Below are 16,057 nucleotides of genomic sequence, written 5' to 3'. Positions count from 1 at the left end.
TTTTTTTTTTTTTTTTTTTTTTTTTTTTTTTTTTTTTTTTTTTTTTTTTTTTTTTTTCAATTCAATTTCAACATATTTCCGCTGTTTCATCGGTCGAATTCTGGACAATATTGGTTTTTTTTTCTTTTGTTATTAGTTTTTTATTCACATTTGTTGGACTAGTTATGAATATTGTGATGAAAGATTATACAAGAGGAAATATGGTTTTGAAATTTAAATTTGATAAAAATCAAATCGACACTTGTCATATTGAAAAATATAGGTCGAAATTTAAATAATTTTATACAAGCTTTTTTATATTTCATCTTTTTCTTCGTTTTATCGAACAACAATAGTATGACTTGCGAATAATCTGGCTGGTAAAATTCAACTACTTGTTGAATCTGACCCTGAATCAAGATCCGATCGAACAAGTCTACTTATCCTTCGATATAAAATCAACATAAAAGGTCTATTAATAATCCGTTTCTTCGGACGGTGTTCATATAATTTCATAGTTTTTATTACACGAACAAATCTGATGTAGCGGAAAAAATAATTGATTCCATTCCAAATGGGATAGACTTCCATGTTACTTCATCATACTCGTGTATGATAATTAATTCGTAGCCTTCTAAAAATCTTGCAAAAAACATCCATATCCATAAATTTGTCCACTCGTTTTTCTTCTCTGATATCATCGATTTTCCTTAGTTTCCAATCCACACGTATTCTCGCATAATCTCTTTCCCTTCCCTCCCCCATATTGCTATCTCTCTCGCGCACGCAGAGGCCGTACACGTGTTCGACGTTGCTCTCTGTCCTCCCAACGATCTCTGGCTGGTACGCGACTCGCACGCGCGTACCCTTGCCAGGAACACTCCTGGGAAAAGGTCAGACAGTCAGAGGCCCAACCTACGAAGTGAAATTAGGTCAACCCCTGATGGTCGTTCGTGCATGAATTCCCTGTTTCTATCTCTCTCTCTCTCTCTCTCTCTCTCGGATAAGGAAGAGACCTTGTTGCGCTTGTCTATCTCACTCGTGTAGCCCGCAGGCTTTCTCGAAAACCGTGCACGTAATAGTTTATACTCTCGGCCGTAGAGAAATAGGTCACGTGGTTTAGAAATCGAAGGGATGAAGCAACACATTGTTGCTTCGAAAGTGTGACATAAGAAACGTAAAAGTACAAAAATACACTGCAATAAAAGTTTATTAGTTGATGAAATAATTTAGGCTCAAAGGACTTCATTTAGAAGAAGAAGTTTTGTTATTCGCTTCAAATTGTACGATGGAATAAGAATTTCGAAATTAATATTGATTAATCTTATGATTATTATATAAGAGACGATGATTTAGAATTCGAGCAATGTTTTAATATAATCTCCCGCGTCGAAAACGGGATGTTTGATATACGTGTTACATATTTGCCAAGTTGAATCATATTGAAGAAGGGTAATAGAAAATTAACAGTCAACCCGAATAGAGAGTGCCTCTTGATAAGCCAAGAGCAATTTCGTCGATATTTTATCAATTATTCAAGCGAACCAGAGGCATAGATGGACGGTGTATCCTTGGCCCTATTATCGAGCAAACTATGGTGCCCTTAATATGCTCGAAGGTTAAGCCTGGCCAGTTATAAAGACGTCTCTCCTGAGCGCAAGAAACGAAAGCTGATTATCAATTAATCGATAAAAAGAGGTGTCTTTCTCAACAACCATCCGGTGTTTTCTTCAGAATAACTTCAAAAGGGAAATTTTAATAAATTTCTAAAATGTTTTCTTAAAGATTCCCCAATTCTGACATATCTCAAATATTTACATAATACTCTCAAATATTCTTCTTCTTTCATTAATAAATATGAAAATCTAATTTTATTTTGCAAATATGCTTTATCATCATCTCATCGAATGCCAGCAATGTATAACGGAGAGAATATTTAAATTCATTTGTCCGAGATCCAATTTATTTTTCTTCGAATAATGTCGAGATAAAGGGGAGAGAAAAAAAAACTTTTCCTTGGTCGTTAAATATGCTTGAATGGGGAAGAAAATGTTTCGACGAGGGAAGAGAGTTTGAAAGTCGAAACTTTGAAAGCGGAAATATTTGAGAAATCAAACTCTTTCGTCGTTCTATTGACTGAAAGGTGCCATTTTATCCCTGTGTTCTTCTTTTTCAGTTTACAGATAGAATTACAAAAGGAAAAGATAGAAACATTATTATAAAAAAGAGAAGAAAAGAGAACACAATGTCATTTTGTATTATTATTGCCACGATTGTGATAAAAATCAAAAAGCAAAGAGTTAAAATATAGTTTTAAGAAAATTGTACGTTGCAAACTAAATTATTTATTTAATAATTTTTGAAAGAACAAATAGAGAATACAAATAGTATAAAATAAATTCTAAAAGATAAAATTTTTACAAAAACTTTTATGCAATTATTTTACGTACTGTTTTATTGTTGATAATTTTATTTATTGTTTATTCTGATGACAAAAAAAAGTAAGACAATTGGAGAGTATATGCAGTTTTTGATTTCTATCCTTTATGTTGAATTCAAATACGTATATATGTGTTTTTAATACACTCTTTCAGTTATGTATTCTTTTAATTTAAAAAAGAGTAAAAACGTAATTTTTTTTTTGTTAAATTTAACATTAACTTTCCACTTAATTGGATAAAATTGCATTTTAAAATACGTTTTATAATGTTTCGTATTTTCTATATTATCTTTCAAAGAGTTTCAGTAACGATAAAAGGTTTCTGATGGAAAGAAAATGGCGCTCGGTTCATCTATTTTTCACCGTAAAGCAATATACGTATCCGACAATTTCCGAGAACTCATAAATGACAATCAGATTGTATCCCCTGAAATTAAGGTCAAGTTAAGCAAAGCATTATAGGATTTCTCTCAAACCCTTGCCACTTCCTGGATGGGGGTTGAAACAGGCCTGTTAGTCGGCTGCCAATCGCAGCTCGGTCGCTCGATCCAATTACTCGACCTGTCTGTCCTACTCGAGAGTATACTAAGTTACTTTCGTGCATATTCTCTCTACTATAGTGTGTCGGAATGTTACGCGAATACGATTCAGAAACAATTGGATTAAAATCTGAAAAAGTCGATAATTTAAAAAAATATTTGTATAATGATTATATAGAAGTAATAAAATAATTAAAATATATTATATACTACATAAATCATATCATTAAAAAATTATATTACATAATTGCGATACTTCGAAATAAATTTATTATTCAAATAAATTAAAATATACAAGAAGAAAATGATTTATTAAATTATTTCGTCACTTATTAGATAACATGTTCATGCATATGCAGAATAGGAATCATTAATGGATCATTTAATCGCAAAATTTCAAGTCTTATAAAATTGCTTCTGTTTATTGGATATCACCCGACGATATAATCTGATTGGTTTAATTGGTTTGCTTTTTTATTCACTAACAAATTTTATCTGTGTAAACGAATAATCAGTGTATATTTCGTTTTGTTGTTTCGTTATTTTTTTTCTTATTTCGTTCATTTTTCTTTTTCATGTTTTCTTCTCTTATATACATTCTTCTTTCCTTTCGTATCTTGTTTTTACTCTCAATCCCTCCATGCGTTTATCCCTTCGCGCGTACAGAAGCCATGACATTGAGACATGGAGCATGTAACAGTTCCGGACTTTCGTAGCTAGAATAATCGAGTCTGTACTGTGCGACGATGTTCGCTCCCGTATTCCCGGGGCCACGTGTTGCATCGACTTGCCTCGTACCCCTTCGTGCATCTCCGGCTTGCTCGGTTTCTAAGTAGAAAAGTTCGATTCGTGGTCAGACAGGGCGACGCGGCCTTCGAAACGCACTGCGGTCTCTCGGAGCTCTGTGGTTTTTTTAGATTCCTTCTTTTCCTCTCTCTCTCTCTCTCTCTCTGATTTCCTACCTCTTTCCCGAGGCCCTGGGGATAATTTTATTATTGTTTACGAGCTTGTCTACTCAGCATTCCTACCATTGTATAATATATTCTCTATTAATTGACAATTAAATCATTGCATAGTCGATCATAATCGGATCTCGAATTATAATTCAATTGGAATTCGACTAATTCAAATTATTAACTGCGCATGCGTGAGCTAATGCCTACAAGTGCTATGACAAATTGTTTTGAAGATATTTCTTTTCTGTTTCGTAATTTTATTTTTCGTTATTAGCATTTTTAAGCTATTAATTTATTATAAATTGTTTCAAATCTATTATTAGATATAATATATGAAATGATTCAATACAACTTATTTCTTCCGTTTAACGTCGTTAATTTTGAACCCGAGCAATTCTTGTTAACGAAAGCCAACTGCGTACATCAAATTTGTCAGTGTGCCAACATTCAAATCAACTTTATTACTTGTAAAACAATGCCTGCTTTCACGACAGATTTGAAATTTTGATAGCACGAGAAACGGAATAGTCACAAATTTTCATGTTCCTTCGTGTAGTCAAGTTGTTTTATGTAATCAGTAACAATACGAGACTTCTCGAACATCATTGAATCGTATTAACCTCTCTGGCATCCAACCTCTCTCGTGGACAATCACTTTGCGTTGGTCCTTCCTAATCTAGCTATTAATATCGCTGTATGGCTGGCTTCAACAACACGCGTCGAAGGTAATCGATTGCCTCGATAATATAGATTGTGTTCGGTGATTGGCAGTGTCTAATTTTGGATTTGCAGCATACAAGCTCACTTGAATCTTTGTTCCGGATAGATTTACGTAGGCGAACTAAAAATTCGTAGTTTACATCTTCAATTTTTTGGAATTCAATGGCCTTTTTAGATTGAATTAAAGTTCATCAAACACGAAAAAATTGATACGAGCAAGGATATTAATATTAGTAAGAATAATATCTTTGTGATTATAAACATTAAATATTGACTTCCTGATAGAAATTTTTAAAAAAATGGATAACTTGATGATATTAAGAAAATATATTTTAATAAAAAAAGAACAATAAAATATTTGAAAAAATAATTTTCAAATATCATAATTGTATATATTCGAATAAAACTCTAAAAAATTTTTTTACATAGGTAACTGGTAGGTAGGTAATAGGTTTTTTTAAGTTCACTAAATTCCATTTCCAAATCTCACGGTATTTTTAATTTTAATTGCTTTATACATAAAACCAGTTCCTTAAAGAAACGTACTTGAGCCATTCGCTATGCCGTAGACGGCATAGATGAAAACACCTAATCATCTGCGACTTATATAATCTCCCAACAAGCGCGCACGCCGCATTGAATTTAGTCGGCTGTGGCGGCCATATTGGTGTCTCTGCGCGATTGTATCGAGAGAGTGGAAGAGTCCGTCCCCGGTTCTCTCTCGACGGTAATCGACTCTCGACGATGCATGCTGGGTATTGGGTAGGTGGGTGGTGTTACAGGGTCGTCCGTGGATGTTGTCGGGGAAAGAGACGCGCCGCGCCGGGGCGGAGGGAAGGGGAAGGTAGGGAGAAAGAAGAGGTAGAGAAGGTGCCTCCTAGTGACCCCCTCTCCAGTCGACTGCCAGAGGCAAGTGTGGAGTGTAGAGGTGTGTGTTAGAGCAGGAAAAGGAGAGAGACAGCAAAGATATATATATATATATATATATAGAGAGAGAGAGAGAGAGGTTTGGATACTCCAAGAGAGAAGTAAAGACAGAGAAAAAGAGAGGGTTAGTAAGCTAGGAGGGACAAGAGGAGTGGTGGCACGACAGGGACAAACGGGCCACGACCGAGAAAACGACGCAGGAGCGCGCAGGTGCGCTTTCCTCGCGCGATACGTTGTTGTTTTATGAGACAACGAGAAGAACCGACCGCGCGCGCGAGATACTTGAAAGCGCGTTTACATAGTAGCCAGTCAGCCAGAGAAGGATCATCGATTGTCTTTTATAAGCTTTGTCATTTTTTCGATTACAACTTTTTCTTTACTATATTTATTTCTTCTATCTGTACATAGTGTCATTTTCAATTCGATTTATATATTCTTTTATATCTTTTGATTTATATTTCCTCTGGCTGATACTGGTAATCTTGTGTAGCGCATTGTAAACGTTATTAATGTATTCCCAGCGGTAGTGTGTTCATCATTGTCGTTGTCACATCATCGTGATGTCGCGAGAGAGTGAGATCGTGTCGCGATAGCGTGTCAGTTTTCGCGTACGTTGCGTGTGACACCTCTCTTTAGTCCGCTTCTTGTCGTGGTGTGTTGCGTGTGCTGCTGTCGCGATCGTCGTAACTTGTATGTCTCTGTTGTGTGTTCTATCGAATCGCGCTGCGCCGTTTGCAGCAACGATGACGAAAGTGTAAAGCACAGTGGGTAAAGTGGTGGTGAGAACGTTGTTGGTTTATTGGCAGTGAAGACATGTTCTAAGATTAAGTCGGTCCCAGGTTCCGTCCACCTGGCAAGAGAGGCTGCTGTTTCTACTTTATCTCATTCTCCCCCTCCTCCTTTCTTGTATATTTGATTCTACTTCTTCTTTCGTATTTGGCAAACGATATTTTGTTCTTGTTGCATCCTCTTTGCTCCTTCTTTCATCTTTACAGATCTAAGATCGCATTATTTCTCTGTTTCTTAATTTTATTTTGGATCATTTGATTTTTCATGATGTTGAGTAATAAGCAATAAATATTGAGAAATGTAACTTGGATTAGATTATTTTTGAAGTGAAAGATTATATATTTGATTTGAGATGATTTGAAATGGCAGCCTTATTTTTTTTGTTTTCTTTTGTTTTTTTTTTTATTTTTTTTTATTTAATTTATTGCTTTTATTTATTTTATTGTCGAACGCAGCATCGATTACGCAGGTGAATATCGACGAACAACCAACTGAATCCAGCTGACGTCACGTCTAACACGTATGATATATATGCCAAGTTAAAGATACAATTATTGTAATTTATATGATTCTGTGGTTGAAATAATTGCTGCTGCATTCTTTTATTCATTAAATTCTTTTAGTTAATTATCCATACATTTAATCGATTACTTGAGTAATTAAATGTACATACATACTTTAAATAATTGCGTGAGAATATCTTTTTGAAAGCATAAAGAATCAATATTTTTTTTATTATTTATTACTATTTATTACAATATTCTCTTATAAATATAATAATTATGTAATAATTTAGTTAATTAAATGAAATAATTGTTTTTTATAATTAATGCAATATATATATTTTCTCTAATTATCTTGAATTATTATTTATTTGATTATTTGATTTTAATTAAAAATTTGTGTTAATAAATTATTAATTTTTTACGTTAAAAGTTGCAGCTAATAAATTTTTTCATGCTTTACGGAATCGTAAAAATTTTTAAAAACTAATTACGAACTTGCATTATCGTCATTACTTCTAGCATGAGAACTCCATTCATAATTGGTAATTAGCGATCGATAATGCTTTTGATCAAAAGAGTGAGCTACATAGACTGTTCCATTATCAGTGGAACACACTTGGGAAACAATGAATATAAGATTACAGAATAATAATTTTGATTCATTTTATCGCCGATTTAATATATTTGAAAATTTTATGAACGATGTTTTCGATCATTTTTTTTTTTCATTTTTGAAAATTCTAATGATAAAAATTCGAAATTTATATTGGAAGCAATACCCGTCTCTTATCTTGACCTACATTTTTCGTTCAAAATCAATTGACTACTCAAGGCCACTTCCCTTTTCCTAACTCAATAAAACTCTCGTATTATTTATTTATTTATTTATTTTTACAAATTTAATAAAAACAACAATATAGTTTTGAATAACCTCAATTTATTGTTAATTAAATAGATTGCAAATTAAAAATACAGTCTTGTAATCCCTTTAGAATATTATACATCATAGACAAAAACATATATTTTCCAATTCTAATTGACTTTGATTTAAGTATTAAAATTTATTTCATAAATAATTGAAACTACGCATTTCTTTATCTATCTGCAGTTAATCTAACCTATAAAGCGAAATATAAATTTTTCATTCTTTTTCTATAACCATATATATCATTTCATCGAACTGAAAATTAATTAAATAAGATTATATCGTCAACTATTCCTTTCTTAAATCGTCCTGAAATGAAACGTGTCCTGTACACGATTCACGTCGATATTAAAAGTAAAAGCACACGTGCGCGAGAATAGCAGGTGGCGCGTACGGTGGCTTTACTCTCTCCTCTTTCCTTTCTCTCTCTTTTTCTCTCTCTATTTCTCTTCCACTTCTCTCAGGATCGATGAAAATTCAGGGACGGTGGCGAGCCGCGCGCATTCAATAATTAGCGCTAATTATATTTCGCGTGAAGGTCGCTCACGCGCGCGGAAACTACTAAAAGCGGCGCCCGTTTGTTCGACGCGTATTCGATAGCCACCATCCACCTTGGGAATCGATCGTGTTCCCGATGCGGTGACCTATATCCATCCGCGTACCCCCGGATATCTGTCCCAACGAGACGAATCACGGGCTTGTTCCTTCGACGCGTGAAAAAGGAAGTGGAACGCGGATTCGAATATATTTTCTTCGTTCTCGTCTCAAGACAAGCAGTAAAAATGAGAGGCGTGGTTTTAAATTATTCGATTTCTTGTTTTAAATAGAATTTTGTGCTTCGATCACACGTATCAATTTTATATTGATTGCAAGTTGTAATCGTTAAAATCTATTTTACGGAATCATAAGATTTATAGTATAGTAATAAGAATTTTCTAACAATTTCTTTCTGAACGCAAAATTCCAAGAAACGTCACTGGTTATATAGGTGAGTTTAATCCGGGCAAAATGTCGTTTCTCGGTTTGTGCTCGGTTCGTGGGAAGGAAAGATTGATTATCTTGAAATGAAAAAAAATGGCAAGAAATATATATTTATTCCTTCGTTCTTCTTTTATAATTTCTGTTGAATTATTTTATTTTTTCATTAAAGATAATCATAATTAATTTTGTTGAGTCATTGATAATTAATTGATGTGAAATAATTTTTGTTTATGGATAAAGTTTGATAATAATTTTTATATAAATTTGTTATGTATTTTTCAATGAATGAATTTTTTTCTTTATTAAAGATACCAATGAAATTAATTATTGGGTTATTGGGTTATACAGGATTCTTCAAAACAATTTCAAATTTTGATTGAATATTATATACTAGAAGATATTGATAGAAAGGTGAAATGACATTTTAATCGTATAAAATTTAATTGTAATCAGTCATTGAATTCGATTTGCATAAGCAAATAATTAAAAATCAAAATATTTCTTTCCGGTCTACATCTACGCATGACGTTGAAGTGTTTTTAAGCAAGTTATATATAAAGTCAAACTATCGATGAAAGATTTAGACATAATCTTCATTGAAATTTGAAATTTTATCTAAATCAAGTTTTTTTATCTAAATCAAATTTTATTTAATTAAATTTATTTTTATCAAATTCAAAATAATATTTTTGAACAAAGATTATATGATTTTTTCCTATATAATAGACTCGAATTTCTAATATCGATTCAACCATTAACTGACATTTTCAAATAGATATACTATATCGGAAATTTTAACGATCATATATTATAAAATAAATATTTAATGACAAGTTGTGGTCGAATTAGTTGATTAAAAAATATCGAAAAAGATTAATTTACGAGTTGACAGAACAGTTTAAAAAAAATATATAATATTCATAAAAATTTATATTTAAAATAATATTAATTTTTTTTCGGGATTAATAAGTATTACTTTCGTTCGCTACATACAGTATAATCTGTTATAAATATTCATTACCAAATTAAACATTCGCGTTGTAATCGCGTGCAAGATTCGAATACCGCGCTTATATCTATGTTATTATCGAGAACTTCGTTACAAAACATTATATAATAGCCCAGTTTCACAACAAAGCGTATCATGCGTGGTCAAAATTATCTCTAAAAAACACCTAAGCGCGCGTGGTTATGCTTGAAAAAATATCGATGACCTTCGTTGCTTCGACCGTTCGACTTGCAAACAATCATGCTCTATTTTTATTCTAACATACTGTACATCCAAGTATATACAACACAAAGATATTTCCTCTTTATTGTTCCATACGTAACACGTTTTAATTTCACCTGTGATATTTATCGTTAACGATTAAACGATTCGATGGATCGGCACATTTATGGTAACACGTTCGATAATTCGACCTAACCTCTTGTTTCGATTCGATTTTTCTGACTAGATCACTTTTCAAAGCGTCGTGGGATGAAAAAGATAACGCCCCTAGACGACCCGAATGGTACAAATAACCCTGAGCTTTTTCGCAACCCTAACACCTGACACATAACCTCGACACACGCCGTAGTTACGAGCGTGTGCATACATATATGTATATACATAAAATGGTCGTGCATCGAGTGTACCACTTTTCTCTGTTCCTCCTCTGGTTTCGAGGTTAGGTGGACACACATTTACACCGTGGCCCAACGCCACGCAACTTGGCACAGCTTTTTTGGCCAGTATTGTGTAACACATTTGCCGTCGTCGCTCGACAAGGCGCCTTTACAAGCACAATGTCGTACCGTCTGCCTAGTCGCGACTAGTTCTTCTCACGATGTCCCAGACTGCGGACTTTTTTTTCTGATCTCGCCCGCGAACGCGACCGGTTCAAATCACTTTCAGTTCAATGCACAGTGGTCCGATACAAAAGTAATCTCTTTGATAGGAGAAATCGATTCGACTTTGTTGAATTTTATACTGGTCGTAAAGCCCACAGTGGTTGATTATAATTCTCTATAAGGGTTTGTTAATTGGTGCATACAGTCGTTTGACTCTCATGTGTTTATTTTGTGTGTGTAATTTTTAACATTTTTTCTAAAATCTGGATCGTTATGGAGAGCAGAAGTTATTTTTTCAAATAAAAGATTAATATATATTCTTTAGATTGATCACTTTAGGAAATAATTCATGTATCGGATGAAATAGATAGATTTTTATATAGTATCATGTGTTAATTGATAAGAGTCTTTTATAATTCGTTCCACAATTGGAATGTGAATATGAACAATCTGTATATGTGCATATATACACTCCCTACCAGTGAATGATTCACAAGATATTCGTCAGCCAGTGACGTTCATATTAAAACAACGTCACCGGTCAGAAGATCCATTCCGTCGCCTCTCCGTATTATGCTATTAGAGTGGAAGGCAGAATCGATCGTTAAGCTCGTTTAACGACAAAGTGGTCCAATTACAACCACCACAGCTCTATGTAGCTTTTACCTCGTCTGAAAACTACGTTGATCGTTTCTGGATTTTTCTCACGAACATTTGCTCCACTTTCTTATCGTTTTCCATTTTCTTGTTTAGTTTTAATTTTATTTTTCCAATTTTCTTCGTTTATCTATTAAATTTTAATTCGCATAATTTATAAGATCAATATTTTCAATTTATTTTTCAAAGAGAGAAAAATATATCAATATTCTAAAGAATTAATTCTTCAATTCTTCTAAAATTTACTTTTTTCTTATTAGAATAATTTTCTTTGATTTCTTTGTTGAAACTTTCGAGTCAAAAAATCTTGTTTCATTTAAAAAAATAAATAATTATGAAGCAATTAATCTTTGTTCTTTGACATCTCAATTAATGGTAGCACGCATGATAGCAGCAATTGCTTTTAGTATGTTTTCTTTCATTTATCTTTTATCTTCGAACATTGCCAATATACATTATAAAGAAGATTGATTTGGATCAAATTTTTAATTGTGTAAGCAAAAATTACAAATGCAATCTTAATATCTATTTTATATTTGCTCAACTTCTTTTTATCATCATGAAATAATAAACATGCTGTAATGTAATATAATATAAACGTATATTGTTTCAAAAAAAATAAATACAGTTTCTAAGTTAAATTTTCATCAATGATTTTTAAAAATTGAATTCTTTAACAGTATTCGAATGATTAACATTTTAATATATAATATAACAAGAAGAATTCTATTAATAGCATTTTAGTTATATATTATTAACTTATCTTCATCTTCGCTATAAATAACGGTTTAGTTACCAAAGTAGGTTCGTTTGATTTTCAATTTCCTTTTTTTCCTTTAACTTCTATTTCCATAAATTAATGGAATCTTTCCTCCTTAAGTTCAATCACTACACAATAGTTTTAATATTCTCTACACATTAAAAACATCGTTCTTTGATCGTTATATCGTTTTGAGGAAATTCTGATTTAGAAGGAATCGATATATGCGTGCGGATTGTATAACAGAGTCGAGATAGAGGTGAGAATGCAGCGCCGTTTCTGCTTGCTGCTGCTGCTCTACGGTCACACGTCGTAGTTCACTGTGGCTGCTTGCTACAGTACCATGACTACTACTCTAGTCGTCAACTAGTCGTCGCGCGTGTCGCGTGCATTCTTTCTCTGTGTTAAATCGTATCGTGTTTCTCATCATGACACAAAATTTGCGTGCCCGATTATTTAGTTTTCTTATTGTACATTCCTTCATATATGTTTATTAAAAATTGGTTTTCGTGTGTTTTGTTTCAATTTTTTTCTTTTTTTTTAAATAAGGTTATAATGGTAATCATCACATACACACGTGTTCTCGCTCTAACAAGAATAAATTAGATAAATATTTATTGGATTGGTCGCTTCAAAAAGATACGAGAGATATCGTTTTGAAAAAAGTATACTTGGCATCAATTTGATTTACATAAATATTCTTTTTTTTTTAAAGATTATCTTCGTTTAGAATAGATTTTTTGATCGGGATTTTTCAAGTATCTATGGAAAATATTTCTTTCTGATGATTATTCATATGATTGACCAAACAAATATATTTATGAGGATTACTCAATATTGAAAACGATCATAAAATCTCATCTTTCAGTCGATTGGATATCTCGAACGTGAATGTCGTTCCCGCTTGTAGTCGAGGTGTCGCTGTCGTCTTATGTATCGGACTGTGCACAGTTAATAGTAACGTTCGAAATACATTCGCGTAATAATTTTTCGTATAAATATACAAAGCTTGGTCAGCAAGGAAAAGCTCAAATTCCGAATCGATTTCGTCGGATTCTTGAACACATTAGATTCTTCAAGGTCATAATTGTGTAACATTAAAATCTTGATTGTATTCTATGCAACATGGAACATGAGTTTGCAGTTGCCCATTGGCGGTAGTGCTCGATGAGGCAGTGTGTCACAAACACAACTACGCTTGTTTTTCGGTTCGATTCACGCGCCTCAAGTTTATCTTTAATCGTTCATGGTCGATCTTTTGATTATATAATCCAAAGTGAATTGTAAACTGTAATTGATTCGATAATTTATTCATCAAAATGTAATCCTTAAGTAAGCAGTGAATATTTTCAGCCGTGTTCGGCATGATTGCGTAACGCATGTGAATTACAATTGTTTCGTCGATAATGTTGCGTGATGGTACATTGAAGTAATATGGAATCTTTAATGTTTTTCAACAAATCGATCATTTTTAAATACAATTCGTTATGTTGTGTAACATATGACAGATTAATTAAATACACGCCATGAATCATTATTATATTACTCTGTCGGTAAATTAAAGATATACATATACCAAAAGTTAATAGCTAATAATCTTTTTAAATTTGTGATTCATTATTTTTATCAATTTTACGAGAATATTATTGAGAAATATTTCTGACAAAATTTCATTCATAATTTTATAATTGGATTAATAAAATCTCAAAAATAATTTTAATATGGCAGTTATGATTTTTTCTCATATTTCATAATGTTAAAGAGATGATCTATTTATATTATAATAACAAAAAAGAATTCGTAATAGAAATGGTATGCAAGGTTTCATTAGTGTTCGGTCAATATTACCGAAGGTCTAAGCCGCGAACATGATTGTGCAATAACGTGTCCGCTTCTTGAGCCATTATTGCACTCTTAAATGCATCATCACGTAACTAGTCTCTCGGTAGCATCGGTGTCGTTCAAGAACTTTTACGAGTCTTGTGTAATCGACTATATTACACATATTTTTCTTCGTAAACGATATTTAAGATTTACGATATTTAAGATTTTAATTCGTGAATAAATATGTGACGTAAACATTTTAAATTAAATCTCTTATAAATAATACTATTAGTAAATAAATTTATAAATAATTAATTAAATAAATTTTAAATATTAATCGTTAAAAGATATGAAATTTAATTGAAATCCTCGGATAATTTAAAAAAATTTTAAAAAATACGAATATAATTCTTCCATGTGAATAACATTTCACTTTTGTGTGACGTCATGTGACGTAATCCATATGTATAAAACAAAGAGTTTTTTTTAACAAATCAGTTTTCATTTCATTTAAGTTGTTCAATTTAAGAATTACAATAAACGAATATAATTTATATTTGATACTTATACTTCAGATATTTGTGTGAGTAATTAAAAATTTGTTAATTTTAAAAGAAAAAGAAAACATTAATTTTAATTATTAGTTTAAAAATGTTATATTAACCGTAATGAGTGCGTCCCGACGCCAGGACGTCGCGGCACCGGGGACAGTCTATTATTAGCGACGTCTCTTCTCTTCATTTGACTCTTTAACGGTGGAAAGTAGTATCAGCTGACATTAGATAGGCAGTTCTTCGTATAACATTTTTTATTGAACTATCAATATTAAATTAAAAATTATTTCGCGTTATAATTACTAATATTTTGTTTAAAATTTTTATTTAAAAAATTATATTTAAATCTTTTTATTAAAAGAAAAAATGGAATGTAATATATTAATATAAAAAGATCTGTAATAATGTCGAAAAATATCATTCTTTTTTTTCCCGTAAAAAAAAAAAAAAAAAGAAAAGAAAAAGAAAATGAACCGAAAGTTTAGTTTGTATGATGAGAATTAATTAATCCAAACTATTGGTGTGTTAGAGCCATTGAAACTGGTAACACGAAAATGAGCGTTCTTTTGTTTCATCCTTTCCTATTGTCCTTTAAAATGACGGGAATAAAACCAATGAGAGTGAATAGTCCAGTCGCTAGTCGGAAAGCAATTTGCCTACGGGCTTGGCGCGTTTCTCTCTTTCTCTCCAATGTCAGGCCGATCACATTTTCCACGAAGCAGAAAAGTACTTCCATTGAGTGTTAAATTAACGAGAAGGAAGTGGCGCGATGTCTTGTGACCTATTACTAACATAATCGAATTGTAGGCGCGAATAAAAAATAAGATTTAAAAAAATATCCTCGTGTATAAATAAAAAAATAAATTTTAAATCTAATAAAGTGAAATATTCGAAACGTAATCAAATAAATCGGATAAACAAAACGACGGTTTCCATGATAGTTTTCAAGGAAATTCTTCCTTTTAAAAGAATAAATGTTTCAGCGTGTAAAGAAGTTAAATAAAGCAGATCATGAAAAATAAAAGTAGAAAAAAAAGAACAACGAAGGAGGTGACAACATGAGCGAAAAATAGAAAGGGAAAAAAATAAAGACAAACGAGAGAGCACGATCGAGAGAGCTAACGGAAGCGAGCCAATATGAGATTACAGGGCAGTTGGGGCTCGTGCCAGATGCGCGTTTACACGGGCCCTGAATACTGTAAATGCACTATCTGGTACGACATCTCTCCTGTCACCGCCACCAGAGTAACGGTCACCGAGCTGCTGCTTTTCGGCGGTGCGATATATAATTTAAAAAAAAGAAAAGAATAATTTCGGTTACATGTACATATATACATATATACGTAAAATAATCAACATTCCTTTTCACCGGATTGCTTTTTTTAAAAAGGGAATTGCAAATGATAATTTTATATTTAATCCTTCTATATTTTATATTAATACTTCTCGAAGAGAAATTATAATATCGTATTCTTTTTCTTGCTGAATTTCTGATCTTAATATTGAATTGTTTATGGCTCGAAGGATTAAATATCATTATTAAAATGTAATTTCTTAAAAAGATTCTTTTGTATTTTTAAATCATAATTTCTCGAATTGTTTAATGTTTATCGTATGAAAAAAATAGAAATTGTACGAAATATATCAAACTTTGAAATTCGGATATG

At 32.1% G+C, this 16,057-nt stretch overlaps 1 protein-coding gene across 4 annotated transcripts in view; it reads left to right on the top strand.

Annotated features, from left to right (window-relative positions):
• LOC102671159 (DNA-directed RNA polymerases I, II, and III subunit RPABC3) overlaps window positions 1-16,057 on the top strand; it is a 61,187-nt gene that overhangs the window by 40,109 nt on the left and 5,021 nt on the right. The gene's annotated exons all lie outside the window — the stretch shown is intronic.

Source organism: Apis dorsata, unplaced genomic scaffold (assembly GCF_000469605.1).
Source record: "Apis dorsata unplaced genomic scaffold, Apis dorsata 1.3 scaffold_87, whole genome shotgun sequence".
In the NCBI taxonomy this organism is placed as follows: domain Eukaryota; kingdom Metazoa; phylum Arthropoda; class Insecta; order Hymenoptera; family Apidae; genus Apis; species Apis dorsata.
This window is presented reverse-complemented; position numbering and strand designations above follow the sequence as displayed.